This window comes from Dipodomys spectabilis, unplaced genomic scaffold (assembly GCF_019054845.1).
Source record: "Dipodomys spectabilis isolate Male_0828 unplaced genomic scaffold, ASM1905484v1 ptg000203l, whole genome shotgun sequence".
Taxonomy (NCBI): domain Eukaryota; kingdom Metazoa; phylum Chordata; class Mammalia; order Rodentia; family Heteromyidae; genus Dipodomys; species Dipodomys spectabilis.
Window position 1 is genome coordinate 3,693,117 of NW_024870880.1, and position 22,435 is coordinate 3,715,551.

Sequence of the window (22,435 nt, forward strand, 5' to 3'; positions counted from 1 at the left end):
TGAATCAGGGAACCCTGCAGATGCATCTGAAAATGTTCATATCCTTTGTCAAATGTTAAAACATCTTTGAAAATAGTACATAAACAGTCTCAGCAGTCAGTCTAATGGATAAGATCATAGGAGAAGTTCAGAATTGCTAGTCTGTTATAGATTAAATAAACAAACTATGGCAGGGCAATGTGCTACAAGTCTGGAATTCTTGCACTCAGACAGGAGATTAAAGAGTGGAATTACATAAGGATACCTTCCCTGGAACACGTGAATAATTTTGTCTCAGTAAAACAAACCAAACAAAAAGAAAGGAATATAGAGTTGGAAGTTTGGGCTAATTGTGTCATTATGTTTTGAGAAGTCAAGGTTCCTAATGAATGCAACTCATATATATCCTCACTTGTGTTTTAAATATTCTCAGCATTACAGAACATTCCTAGATGCAAAATAGCTCATGATTCCCATCCAAAAATTTGCAAAAGTAAGAAAGCCTCATTCTGTTGGATTCCAAATAAATGTTGAAGGATTACAAAAGCTTAAATCTGGAGAAATAGTAACGTACGCCTAATGTAGGACTTTGTAGACCTTGTTTAATTAGAATTTAAATTTAAAATATATTTTTTGGTTTTGTTTGTAATTTCATATTCTATAGGATACTACAAAATTCTTTTTAAGTAGAGAGATTAAGTGAAAATTAACAAATGATTCTGGCATTCTATTTGCCTAGATATTCTTTCAAGAGAGTTATAATTAGAACATAGTTAATAGATAATTCACCCAGTTCATGTATACCATGTTCATGTGAATAATCTAGACAGAGTTGCCAACAAATGGATGACATTAATTTATAAATTTAGAAAAACCAATATTTTAAGGGTTTACTTTAATATGGTATGAACAGAGTAATTGTGTGACATTTACTTTCTTCTACCTCTGTATACATGGAGAAAAATGCTAGGTTTGGGTTTTGTTTTCAGTTTTGTTTTTGTTTTATTGGTTCGTCCTAGAGCTTGAACTCTTGGCCTATGCAGTGTCTCTGAGCCTGTTTATACTCAAGGCTCGTGCCTTACCACTTCAACCTCAGTGCCACTTGAGTCTGGCTTTTGTGGAGTTTTCTGGAGATAAGATTCTAAGAAAACCTTCCTGCCTGGGTAGGCTTTGAACCATAATTTTCCTATCTTTGCATCCTGTATATCTATGATAGTTAAAAAACTGTAAATATAAATAATATTTGCATGTGTTCTGATCTCAAGAATACCAGTGGAGGAAAAATGATGCAGTTCAGTTTATTGTGGTGTTCTTTTCAGAACAAGGAGGACCTCACATTAGCAGAGGTATAGTATCTTTTCAAAATAGAGATAAGGTATTCATGATGTGAATTAAGGAATTTTAAGGTGCCCCTTACAAGTTGGAAACTGTTGGGCTAGGATGACTTTATCGCATAAATCTTGGGATTGAAGGTCATAGAAGTAATAGCTTACTCTGATAAACAATTGTTTACTCTTGAATTAATTATTACACATGCTTCATAGTCTTATCCTCTACCAGAATGTGGCTATTTTTCTATTGACTTCTCAATCTGTAACACCCCATTAGAAAATGCATCTATTGCAGAATTACATAACAAGCAAACAGATACTGTTTTGAATCTCTCAGGAATGTTGCGAATTTAAAAATGAGTAGTTATTAGTCATACGAATTTTGAAGAACACATATATTCTGTCCTCTTAACAACTTACTTACTTTTAAAAGTTATGGGTTTCCATAGCATTAAACTGTTTTCTGTTTTAGAATGAGAAAGTACTAAATTTATTCTTTTTTGAAAAATTTGGCAATTATATTGTGAAAATATTTTCTAGTTGGATAACATTCAAGTTGATGACCCGCTGATAAAGAAGGGGTAATTAATTCAAATTAGATGCCAAATATTATTGATTTTTAAAATATTACTACATAAAGAATATTATTTACTGTGCCAATACAGTGAAAGTATATTTTACGGAGCTTATTTTTTTCAATTTTATTATCAAAGTGATGTACAGTGGTGTTACAGTAATTGTACCGAATTAAATCATAACTTTTCAAACTTGTTAACACTCCCTCATTTTTCTCACAGTTTTCCTTCACCCCTTCACCCCTCACAAGTTGTAATGTACGTTTCCAACATATTGTCTTGTGAGTATTGCTATTGCATTGGTTTTCCTTTTGTCCTTTGTCTCACCATTATGCTTTTCCTCTTCCCTTTGCTAATTAAGGTAAATATATACACAATACAAAATGAAATACAGCAGGGATAAATCATAGGGGAAAATCCCAAAGAAATCAGAAATCACATAGTTCATCAAAAACAACAACCACAAATGAAAAAAATCTAGTTCCATATATTTGAATTCATTTTGCTTAGCATCAGCTAATATGTTTATATATATGCATAACAAAGCCACTGAAAAATAATAGCTGCATGGATACTATATCATGAAACAGCATGTTAACTTTTTGATGATAATGGTGGAATTAAGATTGATGAATTCATGGTTCTGGTAAAGGATTTTCAAGACTTTTAAAGTTATGACAGGTAAATTTTAATTGTTCAAAATTTTAACAACTTAGCATATTAAGAAAATTTAAAATGCAAAGAAATCCAAGGAAATTTAGTAGAGAGGGAGCAATGTGGATGAGGATGGCTCTTTTTCACACTAAACAATCTGACCTCAGAAACCTTGCTGTAAATCCTGTAGGTTCCCTTGGAATTGTCTTTACCCAGGAACTATATTCTCACCGTTTGAAACAAGGTTGTATTGCAATTTATATTCAAAGTTCTTAAAAAAATGAGGCTTCAAAATTTTTGAATTTACCTTTAATTTCCAAGCAGTTATTCTCTGAAAAAGATAATTTGAGTCAAAATATTTAGGGAGAAAGTGCCCTTCACAATGGAAGAAGGTGTTGGGATTACACATTTCTTTTCATAACACTTTCCACCATGTCTTTGGACGTAAAGCAGTGAAACACAGAAAAAAATCTGATTGTATACTTCAAACCAATGATTTCACATTTCTAAGTGACCCACAAAAAATAATATCCTTATTAATATCAGATAGTGAAGACTTCTGTTATTACATATGCCAAAAAGTTCAGAAAAGAATTGAGCAAATGGAAATATTAATTAAAAAAAGTTTTCTTAGAAGCCTTAGCTAAGTGTATTGTCTTCAGCAGTGAAGGGAGGCCAAAACTTTTTTATATAAATTGTCTTAGGATTTTTACTCCCTAAAGTGATTTTAGAGAGCCCATTTGGCTCACTACAATGCAGAACTGATTGAATGAAGACATGAAAATAAATTCCACATCCAAATGAGGCAACTTAAAGAGTTTTAAAAGAGAAATAATGAAGATGTAGCAGTGGTGGAGCCCATATAGTCCTTCAGGTTCACTAGACCTGAAGCCAAGAAGCTGTGATTAATTGGAACTCCGGCAAGAGCTAAGAGGAGGACATAGAAGTAGGACACAGAACCATTGTCCTTTTGTAACAGACAATGTCTTCCAAGGTATGGGTGATTTAACTCTATTCTCCTCCATACATCTTGGTGAAGAAATGCAAGACCAAGAGAAAAATAATCTATAGAAATAATTTTGCATGGAATAACTTCAGGGTTCCTGATATGGTATCTAAGGAAAATCTTAACAGAGAAGATAAAAGTGCAGTATTTTTTGGTTTCCTCTAAACATCTTGTTAGCAAAATATATCTTTGAGGTTAGACAATTCTGATTGAACCAACAAGTGATGGAGTACTTAATTTTGACTTTAGACACAAGAAGTCTTTCAAGGTCAAAGAAACAATATAGCCAAATATTTGTGATCACAGCTTCTTGGACGGTTTTCTGGAGACATTGTTTTACATTAGATTTCTCCTCATTAACATAGATGTTGTTTCATGGCAACCAAATGCAAGAGGAGTTTAATGGACTCACTTGGCCAATTAAACAGCATGAAAGAAGCAAAGGGCAAATAATATTTAATGAATTACTTTGACTAACAATTACTTTGCCAGAAGAAAGAAGGAAAAATATAATTCAAAATCAATTGACTTAAAATATGAAGAAAGAGTAGTGAAGAGAGATTAGAGAAAATATAGAGGATTGTTTTCTCTCCAGTGGAGTAATGGGTTCTTGATCTTGTTCCTTCTATTCTATCCTCACAAGCTACCAAGTGTGTCTCAGGATTGTATTATCCAGTTTAGACAGAAAACTCGTAGAAGAAAGATACTATTTGCAGCAGATGTAGGTGATTTATAACCTTAGATAATCTATTTAATTCTGTTCAAATTTCTCCCCTATCCCAAACTTCCCATTTTGAACAGCTTTGTTTGCTTTTCCCAATACTGCCCTACTTTAACTGATTAAAATTTTGAGATGTCATATTCATATTCTCTACAGATTGTTGTTAGGTTGTAATTTTTGTGTGCTTTTGTTTCTTGTTGTGTTTTTTAACTGAATTTTAAAAGGTTGTGCAATTGTGTTACAATTAAATATATCCAACTAATTGTCTAATGCTCCTAGATTAGAGTCACTCTTTCCATCATTCCTCACCAACCCGTTCTCCAAGATTTATTTCCAATTTACCACTTCCTTTATCATATGTGCACATTGAGTATTCTAACTGTACTTGCCACTTGTTCATTATTCATTCATTCTATGTCTTTTCTATAATTCCTCTCTGGTTTGAACTTCCTGATTGTCATTCTGTTAAACTGTGTATTAATACTTTGAAAGGTTTATATACATTCCATGGACTTTCAATCCTGCATATTCTTGAACTGATGTCAGCTTATATTTCCATAATTGATTCATCTGCAGCAACAATTTGCAAGACTGGAGACGTGAAGCACCTAAACATGATTTTATTCTCATTCATTTAATAGATTAATCTTTAGTCAAAAAGAAAGTTAAAAATGGCTTAGAACGTATTCCTAACTACGAATTTTTATAAATGGCTTTGTACAATGGTGAGATTCTTTTATTTTACATGGAATAATATTTTCTACTACCTATAAGTTTTGGAAAACGAAGAAAATATAATTTATTCCTAGAGAGGAATATGATAGAAATAGAAGACAGATATTAAGTTTGTCATATCTCTGAAGAGTACCGATATTCAAGACTTAAAGTCATATTTCTTACTATGTTAGACAGAGGGAAAACATAAAATAACATATGATAAGGCAACTATTTGTGACTTTTTAAAATGTAACTTATTAAATGATGTAATTTATTAGCTAATGTTTGGGTTTGAAATTTAGGAGGCTGATCTATTTATCACATTTCTGGAAGGCCCTTACTGAAAAACACAAATTGTGGGTGGTACTATTTCTACACTTTAATGAAAGGTTTAACGTGTTTTGCATTAGTGTTGTGTAAATATTTCAACTCTATTGTAACTTGCTCCCTACACTTGAAAAGCTTGTAATGTCACTAAGTATCATCAACTTGTCAAATGTTATTTTGGCGAATGTGATTTTGAAAAGTTTATTTGAAAAGGAATACACTTTTAGGAGATTCAATGTAGATTATCATTGGTTTGAGAGTGACATTTTTATACCACAGAACCATGTTGTACTGAAGTCCCAGTGTTTTGAAGCACTTCTTAGTGCTTCAAATGTTTTTTCTGAATTACATTTGACCACTAAGTCAAGTTTTCTGGGCTTTGGTAGATCAATTATGGATCAATCCTTCCAGGAACTATTTTTTGGCCAATTTATGTTGGAATAAAATCTTTCATTAATCATAGGCGTGGGGTATTAAAAATAATCTTATGACATTTTGTGAAATTGTTCACTCATATGGGCTGGTCATCTGTAAGTTGAATGTTTGAATTACAGTACTTTCTCTCAAATTTTGTGATCTCATCCTTCATTTTAAATTGCCTTGCATTTCACAATTGCTTACTGCTAATTCCTGCATCTCAAGGAATTGTGGCCCTGAAATGTAGGAAATGAGAAATTGAGATGGGTATTCAATTACTTTGTTTTGACATGTTGCATGGGCCTTGGTGGGAAGTCTTGCCCCTACTATCTGATGATGCAGGCAACTGGGACCTGGGATCCTAGGACCCGTGGTTACTGCAGAAGAATAATATTTTTTAGACATCTTAGCAAAATTTGGGCATAATCAGTAGGAATGCTTCAGAAATATGGAGAAAAACAGCCTGGGACAAGAGAGTTAAAAGTGTAAACTGAGCAGCAGAATAAAATCCATTTTAGATTAGAGGAAAACATTTTTTTTTACCATGTGGATTCAGAAGACCAAGAACAGTTACAATGTATCACAAGTTTATACTAAAAACATTGCATTGATACTTTTTATAGTTTAATATATATTTTAAACCTAATTATTTATATTCCAACTCTATTTATTGGAATAAATAAGTATCAATTTATTTGTCCAATTATCAACTAATTCCAGTAAGTTTCACTGTGTGAAATATAAAATCAGCACATATAAATAAAAAATATATAACTATATATAATATAATTAAAAGACACATGTTTTACATTGTTCTGTTGTAGTTACTGTATCAAAGGCAACTTTGTTTTAAAGTATTATTCCATTATCTCTACCTCAGTGTTTGATAGAGTTAGACCTAAAACTTTACCATTTGTAGATTTACAGCATGGAGGCAATAGGAAACACTGTGATTAAAACATTATCAATTTAATGCCTAATAATGAGGAGAAATATATGGACTTCTGAAAATATTTGGTGATAAAAAGGCAGTAGTGTAAGTTCCTGCCTGGTTGGATGGTAGACAGGCCAGGACATTAAGTAATCATGCATCCCAACAATTTTTTCACCTTCTTGGCTTTAGCTACTTTTGAAATGGAAGGTATAATAAACAATTATATTTTGATAAAATACCTTCTAGTCTGAACAGTTCTGTTTGAACTGTTCATCTCTCTATGATCCCTTGTAACCAAGATTAGTTTTGTTCCAGTAAGACAATCTATGCTGTCAGGGTAAGATATTCTGGTTTGTCTGTTCCCATATGGAAAAAGGGTAAAGGCTCAGGTAGACATTTGTGCCAGTAACACCTCATTTGGGAAAATGTCAGCTGAAGAAGTTTAGAAGTAGCTCTCAAGCAACGCTTACTTTGAATCCATTAGGTCCACAAAGCTAATTCAGTTGGATAAATAAATACTTGAAAAAGCCATCACTTTTGGACCTATCTATAAATAATTAAGAGTATGATCAAATTCCAAATCAAAAGACTTAAGATAGTCATTCACAAAAAAATTTGCAAATGTGAGTAATCAACTGTTCAATATAATTTTTTCCACTATTCACAGAATTTAAGGGAAATAAGATCGATAGCATTGTTAGGAACAATAAGGTTTCCTTGTTACAAGTAGGCACCCATAGGTATAAGCCTGTATAAAGATTGCTTCATTGACTACATAATTTAGAGGATACTACATGCTTCAGCAGCATGTATACTCAAATTACAATACAGATATTAACATGGCACTTGAACAAGGATAATATGAAAATTTGAGAAGTATTCCATATTTTTCATTCTTCAGATGCAAGAAATGAAAAACAGTTATTAAAAAGTTGATTCCTGCCCATGTAACTGTAACTCTTCTGTACAGTATGTTCACAAATAAAATTAAATTAAAAAAAATACACACAATTCATATAATTAAATTTAGTTTGACATCAGTGTATTAAATCTTCACCTCAGATAGGCGTTTACATAATATAAACTTTACAAAAATTTTCAAATTAGACAACATTGTCATTTTATCCCAAAGAAAAATAATATTAAGACCTAGAAAAAAAAGGAATAAAACTGTTTCTATATGGAATTCAATCGGAAAGGACATGTTAATGAACCTATATATTATAAAATAATGTAGTATTCAAAGTATATCTAGGAGAAAATAAAATAAATTATGAACATTATGCAAAAATAGAATATAGAATATTTTAAAATATACATTTTCATGCAAGCACCAGAAATATTTTATCTTCTGTACAACTAAAAAATCACAAACCCCGAAGAAATCATTGTACATGTATACAAAAACTATTGAATACATTTTGACATCCAATGCAGGCAATTCACTTGGAAGAATTCTGCGGAATCCATGAATTTTTACAGTAAAATATTGGTGTTGCCAGGCACTGGTGGCTCATGCCTATAAACCCTAGCTACACAGGAGGCTGAGATCCGAGGATCACGGTTCAAAGCCAGCCTGGGAATGAAAGTCTGTGGTACTCTTATCTCCAATAATCCACTAGAAAACTGGAAGTAGAGCTCTGGCTCAAGTGGTAGAGCACTCATCTTGAGCTGAAAAGCACAGGGATAGCTCCCAGGCCCAGAGTTCAAGCCCCATGACCGACCAAAAAATAAAAAAAGATATTGCTCTTAGGACTTAGGTGAACAATTTGTGCAGCCTTCCACAACTTCATAGAGGTAATGATACATACTTATCCTTTTGGCAATATCAAATGCAGTTTCTTCTATGTTGTTCTTCAGGCCTGGTTTTATATAATGGTTCAAAAGAAGGAGATCAAGTGTATCTTTGCTATCTCAATTCTCAGCAGCAAGATGTGAGGGTGTCAAGAGGCCTTTAGTTTGGGCATTGGTATCTGTATCATGATGAAGTAGGAAAGAAGCCACTCTGATATTATTCCACGTATATGCACTATGCAGGGATGTCCAGTCATCTACAGTTATTGCATGTGCCTCTTGAGACACCAACTCACTGACAATGCCTAAGTGTCCACTGTAGGCTTCTCGATGAAGAGGGGTATACACATCGTCATCCCTACTATTCACATGAGTGGCCTTTTGGGAAAGAAGTCTCCGCACTGTAGTAAACTGAATATTTTCGGCAGCCCAATGAAGAAAATTGCTTGGATCCTTCTCCATTTTTTTCTTGCAGTTGATACCATTCCTTACTTTTTCATGTTGTTCCTCATATTCCGAAGAATTGTCTAACCAGAGACTTTGAGTGCCAGTGGGAATGAGGTGTCCATGTATTTCCCTAATAGTTCATATTGTTTGAACTGGTCAGAAATATTCGGTGAATTTTCTGCATCTGTTTATTCACCATTATTTGTTTTCTGTTTTTCCAATTTTACTATTCGAAATTATTCTAACTGGAGAGTAGGGAATTTATGGAGAGCAGAGGAAAGATGTTCCTCCGTATTCAAACATACACACTGAAAATGAGGACCAGTGATGTCTTCATGTGCAAATTATTCTAGGAATGAGAAAATAGGATCTAATGCCTTCTATATAAATGATTTGGGAAATGGCAAAGCAAAAAGTGAAATGATGCAACCAAAAATATAAAAGCAAAATAAATTAGGATAATTATGGAGCAATCATATTATCCATGAGAACCAAGAAAGGGAGAGAGAGAGAGACAGATGTGCAGTGACCTAGCTAGCCACAAAATCTATGCCTCTGATAAATTTATAGAGCAAACAAAATTTTATTTTTTAAAAAAGATGGAAATAGAATTCATGTATTTACTTGAAATTAGTAAATACATTTTTAGTAGCCTACATAAAGAGACATAACTTTGATCAAATTACAGAAAATCAACTAAATCCTTAATAATTCTAGTAACAGATCTGACTGAAATCAGTTGAATCATGCTTTTCCTGTACAATGAAGGAATAGGAGGGTAGTAAAGCAGCTAGAGAAGGCAGGGAGATGGTATCTGACAAAACTTTGTGGAAACAGGCATTGAGGATTTCTTACTCATGATTCACTTGCACTGGAAGCATGATTCTGAACTATTGCTTGCTGATTCTGAACTAATGATTTGATCATTATATTCTCCAAGAAAAAAATGTGAATTGATAGTTAAGGACTACCAATACATTTTGACCTCCTCACTTTCAATCATCAATATCACATGAAGACGATAGACAGGCCTACTTTTTATATGAAAGCAAATGTCTTTTTAAAAAACAAGGAATGTATGTAGTCATGCAAAGGACTTCTATTTTACCAATGCCTCATGTATTTTTCTAATGTTGGGTACCAATATATAATGGATCTATTAGAAAACTCTTAACGCTCATATGTTCAATAGTGATTCTCTTACACTATATCATGGTATTTTTTGTGTATGGTCTTAAGAATAAATTTACATTACTAACTTGTATTTCTGACAGGACAGTATCATCACTGTACACCTTGCTTCTATACTCTCATTTTTAAATTAATATCTAAATATGTGCATTAGATACCTATAGAGGAAAAAGTAGAAGCCACACTCATGGCTTATGTCTTTAGTAGTAATTAATCAGAAAGATTAAATGTGAGGATTGTGGTTTGAAAGCAGACCAAGGAATAAAATGTCCATTAGATTCTGATTTGAAGGTAACCAGCAAAAGCTAGAAATGAAGCTGTGGTACAAGCAGTAAAATGCTAGCCTTGAGAAAACTGAAACAAAAAATAAATACTGGGACAAAGCCAGGTCCTGAGTTCAAGCCCTAGTATTTGCACCAAACAAACGAATTAATTAATAAGGCAATTAATTAATTAAAAATAAATTAAGTGGTCACATGTGGAGAGGCAGATAAAATGTAACATGTGTGGTGATGGTTTATGTATTATTTTGCAATAAGGCATATTATCATTTGTCCTAATCACTAATATTTTATTTGAACTTTTTTGTACAATAAACCCTGAATTTAGCATGCATGTATATGTGTGTATACATGTGTGAACATGTGTGTATGTGTATATGTGTGCGTGTGCTGTTGCAATGTTGCTTGGCAATGTGGACAGGGTGAGGCTGAAAAGAGCTAACTGTGTTGCAATGTTTTTATTTATCAGTCTTCTGTCATGTCATTTCAGTGGAACCACCGATCTGTACATATTATTTGTCTAATAATAACGTCATCATAATCAAAGCATTTACAACATTAAGTTAGATAAAGAGACTGCTTTCAGCTCTTATTGTATGTTAGGTAAGAAGATACAGACATAATTAGGTAGTAAGTTATTGCTGTAAAATCATTTTCAGTACAAAATATATATTTGACCTCTTAAATTGGTTATACTTTTTTTTTTTTTGGTCGGCCATGGGGCTTGAAATCTGGGTCTGGGCGCTGTCCTTCAGCTCTTCAGCTCAAGGCTAGCGCTCTACCACTTGAGCTACAGCGCCACTTCCGGTTTTCTGGTGGTTTATTGGAGATAGGAGTCTCACGGTCTCTCCTGCCCGGGCTGGCTTTGAACCGTGATCCTCAGATCTCAGCCTCCTGAGTAGCTAGGATTACAGGCGTGAGCCACCAGCGCCCGGCTTAAATTGGTTATACTTTTAAGATACACTCATGGAATGATTTGGACCGACTTTACCAAACAGATATTACTATCTGGTTATTCTTGTAAAACACAAATTGGATAAACTCTTTCCGGATTTCTGTTGAAAATCACTTTCTTTGCAAGATCATATCTATTCTCACTAAGAGATAATCAAACCCATATTACGTTTGAATATCCCATCTTATTGATTGAAAGTAAGTATTGTGGATATGCTTGTTAGATATTCCTTTCAAAAATGAACAAACAAAAAGCATGTGTCATGTCCAGATTGTGCACGTATTTGAAAGTGTTTTGTACATGCACAGGGATCTTTACTAATGGCTCTTTTGTGGGAGTAACTATGGCAATTTTAACAAATAAGGCTTACATAACATCCCAGAGCAAGTCTTGCAATTTCTGAAAATCCTTTGAATATTTTAGTTTTATTTCAGTTCATTGACTATAGAGATAAAATTTCTGAAATAAAAGTTGTTAAGATCTGTAAATGTAAGTGGGTATATAGGCTTTTTTATGCATCATTTTATGAAAACCCAGTTTTTATGAAAGTAAATGGAATAGAATAAAAGAACGTAAGTGAATTGGGTAAGCTAATTATTAGTATAACTTTGTTTTCTATTAACAGTCCATTGGAGGTACATGATGCACTTAAATTATTTCCTTTGTGTCTCTGTACTTCAGTTAGTTTTAGACTGTCTTTAGTTATGAGTGAACTTTTAGTATAAATAATGTTCTTTTAAAATGATTAGGATTAACCTTGTGTTTTGTGTCCTACTCGCAAGAAAATGAATTATTTTTAAGTGTTAATAGTTTATCATTATCATTATCATTATCATAGGGAATCATTATTATGGTCATAGGGAATTTAAAAATGCAGTAGTATTGATGTCTTTTTAAACCAATTGTATTCACAAGTTGGAGAGTCTTAAATTCATACTTAGGTCTTGGTGTCTATGATTTTTACCCTCTCGTTCCTAACATTAATGATAGGTCAGACTGCATTTTTGGGTATATGAAGGGTAAAATATTTATCTGGGGTCAAAAGTGATTTTTATATCAGTCTTATTTTAAAAACATTTTAAAGTAGTACATTTCTCTCAAAATGTTGGGTATAAAAAACAATGAAAATACTTCTAATGGTAAACAATTTAGGTGAGCTACAATGTGGAAACGATTGCTCCAAAAGACCTGCCGTCTGTTTTCATCAGGAATTGGGCAGGTCATTCTTTCAGTAAGAATGGGGTAAGAGATGGGGTCCCCAGGCAGTACAGTGTTGAGTGAAGGAATAAAATATGATTTCTACTATTTTGAGCTAGAAACCAAGAATGTTATAGTTTAGTAGTTCCTTTCACCAGAGAGGTATAAATTGATTATGAACTTGGAATTTTCGTATTACAGTTACTTATTTTCTTTTTTTTTGTTGTTGTTGGTCATGGGGCTTGAACTCTCGGCTTGGGTACTGTCCCTGCACTCTTCCACTCAAGGCGAGCACTCTACCACTTGGACCACAGTGCCACTTCCAGCTTACTAGTGGTTTATTAGAGATAAGAGTCTCACAGTCTGTCCTGCCCGAGCCGGCTGTGAACCTCAATCCTCAGATCTCAGCCTCCTGAGTAGCTAGCAGTATAGTTATGAGCCATTGGTGTCCGGCTTAATTACCTATTTTCTAAGAAAGATAATGTGAAATATTATTAGAGTGTGCACAATAATTTTGGGAAATTTTCCTAGAATTAGTAGCCTGAGTTCTGTTATTTAGTTATAAAATAGAATGAGGTTATTTGATATGGATGGAATGGACCGCAGGCTAACACTTACTATGTGTGCAATGTTGTACTAGTAATTCCAACTCTGAAGACTTAAATATCATCAACTTAGAATTAAAAATAGAAGTAGTTCCACTTTATGGGATTATTGTAAGGATTAAATTAGATACCAAAAGTAAAGTACTTGGAAAAACAATCAGAGTTTGATACTTTGTACCTGTTATTTTATCATGTGATATATTCTAATATTTTTACTGTGATTTTTATATTGTGTCTATTTAGGATATGCAAAGAGATGTATTGACATTCATTGGGTTGTTCACATTTTTGTCATTATGAGGATAATACCTGCAAAGAAAATTTCTGAGAAGGAAATTATCATATTGACTCATGGTTTAAGATCAGATGTCTCCATTGTTTTTAATTATATTTTTATTAAATAGTTGTACGAAAGGTTTTCCATTCAACGAATCAGTTTATAAGAACAATGGATCTTTACATAACTTTCTCACATCCTTCCAAACCTCACCCCACTTTCATTTTTTCTAGTTTCATACTATCTGCATTGAATATTATGGCTTCACTCTCTACTTTCAGAAGTCCCTTTATTCCTTCCCTTTGACTTCCCCTCACATTTTCCAAGTGATATTTTCCTGGTATTCATTTTGTTGCATTAAAAGTTCAATTTTATAAGAAATTACACCTTTCAAATACTCCTCTGCAAATATCATGCTTTGATTAATATTGTTGTTTAACTTGCATAAAATTCTGGCTTCCAAATAAGCGTCCTTTGTGTGTCTGGCTCTGACCTCGTTTATTTAAAATAATTTTAGATCTATCCATTTCTTTGCAACTGCTGTAACAGTCTTCATAATGGATGGGTGAAATCCAATTGTGTATATGTGCAACACTTTCTCCAACTATCCCTCCGCTAAAGGGTTTCTGAGCTGTTTCCATAAGTTCTCTATGGTTAATAGTGCAGTAGAGAACATGATTGTGAGAGTGATTTTACTGTAAACTTTTGGAAGAATTCACCACTATTTTTCTGGGAGCAATCCTCTAGCCAATTTTCCAGAATAAGCACATCCCTTCCATCATCTCCATCACAATGTTTTTCAAGACTTCAAAAACACACTACCCCCTACAGTTCTCAATCAGCTAAAACCGCACTGTGCCCATATTCTTCGTTGTTGTTTTTTTTGTCCAGTCTAGGGGCCTGAACTCTGGGCCTGGGCTCTGTACCTCAGCTTTTCTGCTCAAGGCTAATGATCTACCACTGGAACCACAGAGCCACTTCCAGTTTCTTCTTTTTGCTTATGTGGTGCTGAGGAATCAAACCCAGGGCCTAATGCATGCAAGGCAAGAGCTCTACTACTGAGCCACTTTCACAGCCCTGATGTGCCCATATTCTTTTAATACATTTTTTTCATAATTTTACACATGATTTAGTAAGAACCTTCTATGTACTTTCCTAATGTGGGAATGAGGGATATGATAATAGAGTAAAAGTAAGAGATATGGAATTAATTAGCTATTATCATATTTAAAATAATTTTCAGCTCTAACTCATAGCCTCACTTACTATTATTTTAATCTTTATTTCATTACTTCACCTATCCACTAAATTATAACATGTGATTTAAATACAAAGGCAAAAAAAATGTGGTTTGACTTTGACACTCATGTGTGAGCATGTACAATATGGGCAAATAAAGGGATTGGAATTAAAGCCATTATCCATTTTGTTAAATTGTTTTCTGAAACTGATTCTCACAATTCATATTTCATTCAACAACAAGAAACGTGACAATTCCCTTTGCTTTGCTCCTCGTTAAAATTGTTTCCATGTTATTTTATAATGAAGGATGATTTCATAAATGTACTGTAGATACAAAAATATGTTAAAATATTTCTATATGTATGCATTGATATAAATATACACACATATACAAGTTATAATGATAAATTATAACTTCTGTAACTGTAGAATTTACTAAATTATTAAAAACATGGACGGCTCAGGTATGGAATCCTGGCTAATCAGGAGGCTGAGATCTGACGATCATGGTTTGAAGCTATCCTGGGCAGGAAAGTCCATGAACCTCTTATCTCCAAACAACCAAAAGAAAATCAGAATTGGAACTGTGGCTCAAAGTAGTAGAGTGATAGCCTTGAGAGAAAAGACTCAGAGATATCACCCAGGCTCTTAGTTCAAGAACTAAAATCTACCCCAAAAAAGTATTTAATTTACACTTGTGAAGAGTATTTCCTTCACCCAAATGCACATCCATGCTCATTTGCAAGGTAACTCTGTTATGTCTGGAGTACCACATAATATTACCACTTAAGTAGAAAACATTGCAACATGGGTAAACTCTCTCTCACGGATTTTTCTCCACTCAAATATTCAAATCTTGCAATTATTCCCATTATTTAAAGTCATAGCTTTTTTTCTTTAATACCCATAATATTAGAATTTGAATTGAGTGTCTTGTGTCTTGTAAATGGATTTTCTTACCACTTTGGCATGCCCCCAACCCTAAATTATCCTGATTAACTTTCAGATAGAATCTCGCTTCCTACTTGTGTATGATCGTGGGCTCAGTCTACTTCCTGTTATTCTTCCTGGAATTTAGAATAATGGGTGCCCGGCATTGTGAACAGATCATTCTGACCAGTCTGAGCTTTAACCACTATCCTCACAACTGTAGACTTCCATGTAGTCAGGATTTTCAGAAGCTTATCATAGCAATTTTTTTAAAAAAATCTTTGCGTTTCCTGCAGGTTCTTGAGTACTGAGTTAATTTTTGTTCTCTTCGGTTGTTTTGTTTCTTTTGAATGTATGTGTTGAGTTGTTCCTAATTTTGCCTTTTGTTTCTTTAATCTTTTTTTTCTTACTCTTATAACTGTTATTTTAGGTGAAAATGTGTGTGTGTGGTTTTTTTTAAAAAAGTATCTACTGACGTTTTGGTCTTTTTTGTTCCTTCTTTGTCATTCTTTTTACTTTGTCATCTTTTGTTGTTTTTGCATGAATTATTTGCCGGGCGTGGTGGTGCGCACCTGTAATCCCAGCTACTCAGAAGGCTGAGCCCGGAGGAAAGCTTGAGTCCAGGAGTTCTGGGCTGCAGTGCGCTATGCTGATTGGGTGTCCGCACTAAGTTTGGCATCAATATGGTGACCTCATGGGAGCGGGGGAACACCAGGTTGCCTAAGGAGGGGTGAACCGGCCCAGGTTGGAAACAGAGAAGGTAAAAACTCCCGTGCTGATCTGCTTGAATTATTTGTTGTTCTGCTCATCCTCATACATACCTGTCATTGATTATAAGACTTTATCCCCCATTGTGTACATATTTAATCTAAAAATGTATTACTCAATTCAATACATGTTAGGATTAAATTCCTTAATAGCAGTATTATTTATTTACACCTATACAATATTGGAAGTATTTTTATTTTTTTTATTTTTTCAGGTCTCCTTTCTATCCCTCCCCTCCTATCATCCTATCCCCGTTCATCTCTCAATATTACTTCTTTAAATTTTCATTACTTTTAAGAGTTTCACTTTTTACATTTAAATATTTGTCTTTTCATTTTTTTGTCTTTTTTTTTATTTTTTTCTCTCTTTCCTATCATTCTTTCCAATCCATTTCCCTCTGTGAGATTAGGACTTGGTTAATTTCACTCTCCTTTTACCTTTCCACATCCCTCTAAACCTATTTTTCCCCACCTTTCTCCCTAAACAAAATAATTTCTGGTTTGTCAAATTCTTCTTTGCTATTCTTAGCCCATTAATACATAGTTGTTTAATGTTGAATAGACTTTATCTCTTGAACTAGATTGTATCTGCAGACTTTTGACTATGCAATTACAGGACTTTGGTTGATGCTTGCCTTAAAATGGTGTTCTAGCACAAAACTGGCATTACTTTCATCCCAAAGGGGAAGAACAAGCAAGAAAAACACAAGGAAAATGGCAAGTCCGGGTATCTCAATGCCCACTCAAATAATCAGGTGATAGAACAGATAATGAATAATCCAGAGGAGAGTTCCCAAAAATCTCTACAAACGCTCCTGTAAACATGGTGAATGAAAAGATTGAAACCCTGCAAAGGACTCAGTGTGAGCGTGATAGGGAGAGAGAGGAGACAAACCAAAGATCAAAACAGGAAGCTCATGGGCTTGAGGAATCTACTCAAAGATTGATACTGGAATTGTGTGAGCAAGATGGGAACACTCAAAGAGAAATGAAAGTATTGTGTGAGCAGGCTGATATCAGTCAAAGAGAACTACAAAAGTTGCATGAACGTGAGAAATCTAATCAAAGAGTAATACAAGAATTGCAAGAACAGGATGAACATAGACAACGATCAATAGAGGCATTCATGGAATCAATAAACAGACACCTGAAAGGAGGGAGGGAGCCCACAAATGGAATGCTGAATGGAGCCCAATAGAAGGAATGGGAGTCCAAGGAAACCATAACCCATCAACTAAGTGCTTTGGGAATAAACACTGAACACCAAATTAAGGAAGTAAAGAATTTCATACAAGATCTAAAACAAAGCTCCAACAAAGAATTTGAAGCCATAAAAGCTGATCAATTAGAAGGAAAAGAAATGAAAAATAAAGTAGAAAGTCTTGACAGTAGGTTAGACCATGCAGAAGATTGAATCTCCGGCATTGAAGACAGCCTAGGCATTATAGAGAAAGAACATACAACTATCAAAGACAAATTCAAGAAATATGATAGATCTATTCAACACTTGGAAGACACTATCAGAAGGCCTTATCTGAGGGAAATGGCTGTATAGGAGCACATAGAGACAGAAGTTAATGGTCTAGAAAATTTGTTTAACAGGATCCCAACAGAGAACTTCCCAACACGCAAGAAGATAGGCATATTCAGATACACGAAGCTTTTAGAATTCCAAATAGACCAGACAAGAACAGGACATCCCATTGTCACATTATAATCCACACAGGATCAATTCAGACCAAGGAAAAGATCCTTAAAGCTGTGAAGGAGAAAAGATCACTCACCTATAAAGGAAAACCAATTAGAATCACCTCAGATTTCTCAACAGAGACAATTAAAGCAAGAAGAGCCTGGAATGATGTATGCCATGCCCTAAAGACAAACAACTATCAACCAAGAATAGTGTACCCAGCTAAACTCTCCTTCATAACTGAAGGTAAAATAAAAATCTTCCATAGTAAAAAAAACAAACAATATATCTCCACCAAATCAGCTCTACAAAAGATACATAAAGATGTCCTACACATAGAAGACCAACAAGACCACAATAAAGGCCAAGAAACCACACGCAAACCGAATCCAAGTACCATAGGAAGAACCCAGTAGGCGTAGCTCCCAAGAAGGTGGATAAAATGGCAGGAACACCCAAATAACTTTCAGTCCTATCTCTCAATATTAACGGATGTAACTCTCCAATTAAGCGACATAGACTGTCTAGTTTGTTTAAAATGCAAGATTGTTCTATCTGCTACCTTCAGGAATCACAACTTGCTCCCCCCAAAAAACACATTTTGAAAGTGAAAGGCTGGAACAAAATCTACCAAGCAAACGGACCCCATGAACAGGCATGAGTTGCAATCCTAATATCAGATAAAAAGACTTCAAATTAAAATTATTGAGAAGAGATAAAGAAGGTTACTATACACTAATTAAGGGATCTCTCCTACAGGAGCATATTGAAATTCTAAATATTTGCCAAACAATAGTGCACCAAAATTTATCCAAGAAATACTACTTTAAATCTCACATAGATCCAAAGAAATTAATTGTTGGGGACTTTAACACACCACTACCCCACTAAATAGATCAACTCGACAAAAACTCAACATAGAAACCGCCGATCTAAACAAGTGCATACATCAACTGATTAGCAGACATCTAGCGAATATTCATCCAGCAGCATCAGACTACACTTTTTACTCAGCAGCACATGGAACATTTTCCAAAATACACCACATTTTAGGTCACAAACAAACTTGTCAAAATTCAGAAACATTGAATTCATATCTTGCATTCTCTTAGACCAAAAGGGAATAAAATTAGATCTCAACACAAAAAGCCACCAAAGAAAGTCCAGTAGTACATGGAGGTTGAAAAACACACTTTTGAAACCTCAGTGGGTCATGGAAGAGCTGAGAAACGAAGTTCAAATGTTCATGATATTCAACAAAAATTGGCACAGAGATTATCTGCTCCTCTGGGACACAGCAAAGGTACAATTCAGAGGCAACTTTATAGTTCTGAGTTCCTACATCAAAAAATTGGAGAGATCTGAAACCAACAATTTAATGAGATCTGACACTCCTTGAAAAAGAGCATCAAGATAAACCCCAATCCAGTAGATGGAAAGAAACTACAGAAAGCATTATACTCAATGGTGAAAAACTAAAGCTATTTCCGATAAACTCAGGAATGAGACAAGGATGCCCACTCTCTCTATTGCTCTTCAATCTAGTATTAGAATGCCTATCTACAACAATAAGACAAGATGCAAACATAAAGGGGATCCAAATAGGGAAAGAAAAAGTAAAACTCTCCCTCTTTGCAGATGACATTATCTTGTATTTAAAGACTCCGCTCCCAAGTTACTCAAGGTGACTCAAAACTTTGGCAAAGTAGCAGGGTATGAAATTAACCATCAAAAAAACAATGGCTTTTGTGTATGCCAACAATGAGAAAATTGTGTCTGAAATTAGGAAAGCATCTCCATTCGTAATAGCCCCATAAATAAAAATACCTAGGAATTAACTTAACCAAAGGCGAGAAGGACCTCTATGATGAAAACTTTAAATACCTGGAAAAGAAAATCAAAACAGATTTAGAAAGTGGAAAAAATTCCCGTTCCTAGATTGGAATGATCAACATGGTGAAAATGGCAATACGTCCCAATGCTATCTACAAATTGAATGTGATACTTATCAATATTCCAACCTTATTCTTCAAGGAAATAGAAAAGGCAATCCAAAAATTCACATGGAACAATAAAAGACCCCGAATAGCAAAAACGTTCCTTAACAGAAAGAACAGTGCTGGAGGAAAATCAATACCAAATTTCAAACTCTTCTACAATGCCATTGTAACCAAAACAGCTTGGTACTGGCACAAGAACTGACCTCGGGACCAATGGAATAGAATTGAATATCCAGAAATGAACCTGCCACTAAAACTCCATCCAATGATTATTATAGTAATATATTCTGATTTATTACTTTATTTGTAATTGTTTTTAAACATTTTGCTTTTCTGCTGAAGTTTAACTATTTAAATGGTATCATCAAAGTATATTCCTTGGGTACTTGGGGCAGTTTTTTATAAAGTTTTTAACTAATGGCTTCTAAGAATTCTTAATTGCTATAATATTTGTTTTATTTTAATTTCAATATAATTTTATTGTAAAGGTAATGTACAGAGGGGTTACAGTTACATAAATAATGTAATGAGTACATTTCTTTTGGAAGGAACATTGGTATCCCCTCCATCGATTTTTTTGTACACTGAAAAAATTACTGATGCTTTTGTTGTTGCTATTGATCAAATGTACTTTTGCTTTCTTTGTTCACGCATTTTTTATTATAAAATTGATGTAAAAAGGGATTACAGTTACTTACGTCAACTAAAGAGTACACTTCATTTTATTTTCTATATTTCAAATTTTGGTCTTAATTACCCATTTTCTTGTTTCTTTAGGATAATTCTTTTTTCAGAGGTGTAGGGTTAGTTAATTTAATTTTGCATGATTTTTACACATGTAAATTATTCAGACACATATATGTTGCTTTTAAAATATTTAACATGTGAATATTTAAAATTATTTTCTTAATTTTATATGGTTAGTAAATTTAAATAAATAGATTTTCTTATAGTTCTAAACATATTTTTCCAGGTAACAAATAATTACTGTATTTTCAAGAAGCACATACTATATTAAGAAAGCCTTCATTTCCTGGTCACTTTTTTGTAAATATTTGTACTTGAATTAAAAAAAAGTTTGAGCTGGGCATGGTGATTTGTGGCTTCCATTTTCTGCCTATGGTAGGAACTGCGAATAGGGTTTGTAATTCGGGAGAGCCTGAGAAACTATGAGACCTTATCATAAAAATATCCAGAGTGAAATGATTAGAGATATAGCCACCCATAGTGAGACATAGAGCACCTGGTTATCATATTCTAAATCTTGAGGTTAAAACACCAGTAACAGTAATCGTTTGTCAAAATTAAAGGATACATGTTTCAACATGTTTATTATTTAAAAGTTATTTGCAAAGGTTCTCATGTCTTCTTTTTCTTAATTTTCAATTTACTTAATCTATAAGAATCCAAGTATACTGTGACTATTTGATTTCTAGTAAACATTTAAATAGTATGAGCAATATTATGATTACATATATTAACCTATTTTTATTATTTGTGATAATTTCCTCTATTTAATATTATAATATCAATATTCCAAATGTGTGTATGTGGTGTGTGTGTATGTGTGTGTGTATGTTTTTGTGGTTTTTGTGTGGGTATGCTTTGTGTGTACTTTGTAATGCTTGGGAGATCACATCATTATTTCACATACGCTATGTCAAGATTTCACCACTGATCTATACTGTGTAGTTATAATGTAAATAGTGTTTTAAATTATGACTTTTAAATTTTCATTCCTAGTATGTTTTTCAAAATTATATATGATAAAATGTGATCCATTTTCTATCCAAGTTAGCAATTTTTATTGTTATTTTATTGGTATTTAGAATATTTCCACTGCTTTTTCACTTCCAAATTCTTGTGTTTGTTATTGATAAAGGTTTTACTTTGCTTCTTTTCTCTCTTCATTCTTTTTGCCTTTAGAGTTTACCTATTGTTTCCTTTATTTCTTTGGAAATTAATGATCATATTCCTATTACAGTTTATTTACATTGTAAGAGGTCTATACAATGCTTTACTTCTCTGACTCTCAGTCCACACTATTAGGTGGATTAAAAAGAAACTTGATTAAGGACACTGATTATTTTCCTCCTTCTCTTCTCTGAAGTCTTTCTGTTTTTGAAAAACAATAACAATGGCATACAACTCTTAGGTGGACCCACATTCTATCCCCTCTCACTCTCCTCTGTAGTACAGCTCAAGTCGTTATCATTCAACTTTATTATGCTATAGTGTTATCTAAATCTTAACTCATTCCTAAATTAATTTTAGTTGTTTTAAGCATTTTCTAAAGACAATTTTCCCTATATAATATCTTGGGTCTTGTGTTTTCACAAGGTGCAAAATATATGTGACTATCAAACATCTAGATATCTGTAGAATGTTGGTCCACCTG

General features: G+C 33.6%; 1 pseudogene; it reads left to right on the forward strand.

Annotated features, from left to right (window-relative positions):
- The first annotated feature begins 7,455 nt into the window (after window positions 1–7,455).
- LOC122122092 lies at window positions 7,456–7,552 on the forward strand (annotated as a pseudogene).
- Window positions 7,553–22,435: the final 14,883 nt, after the last annotated feature.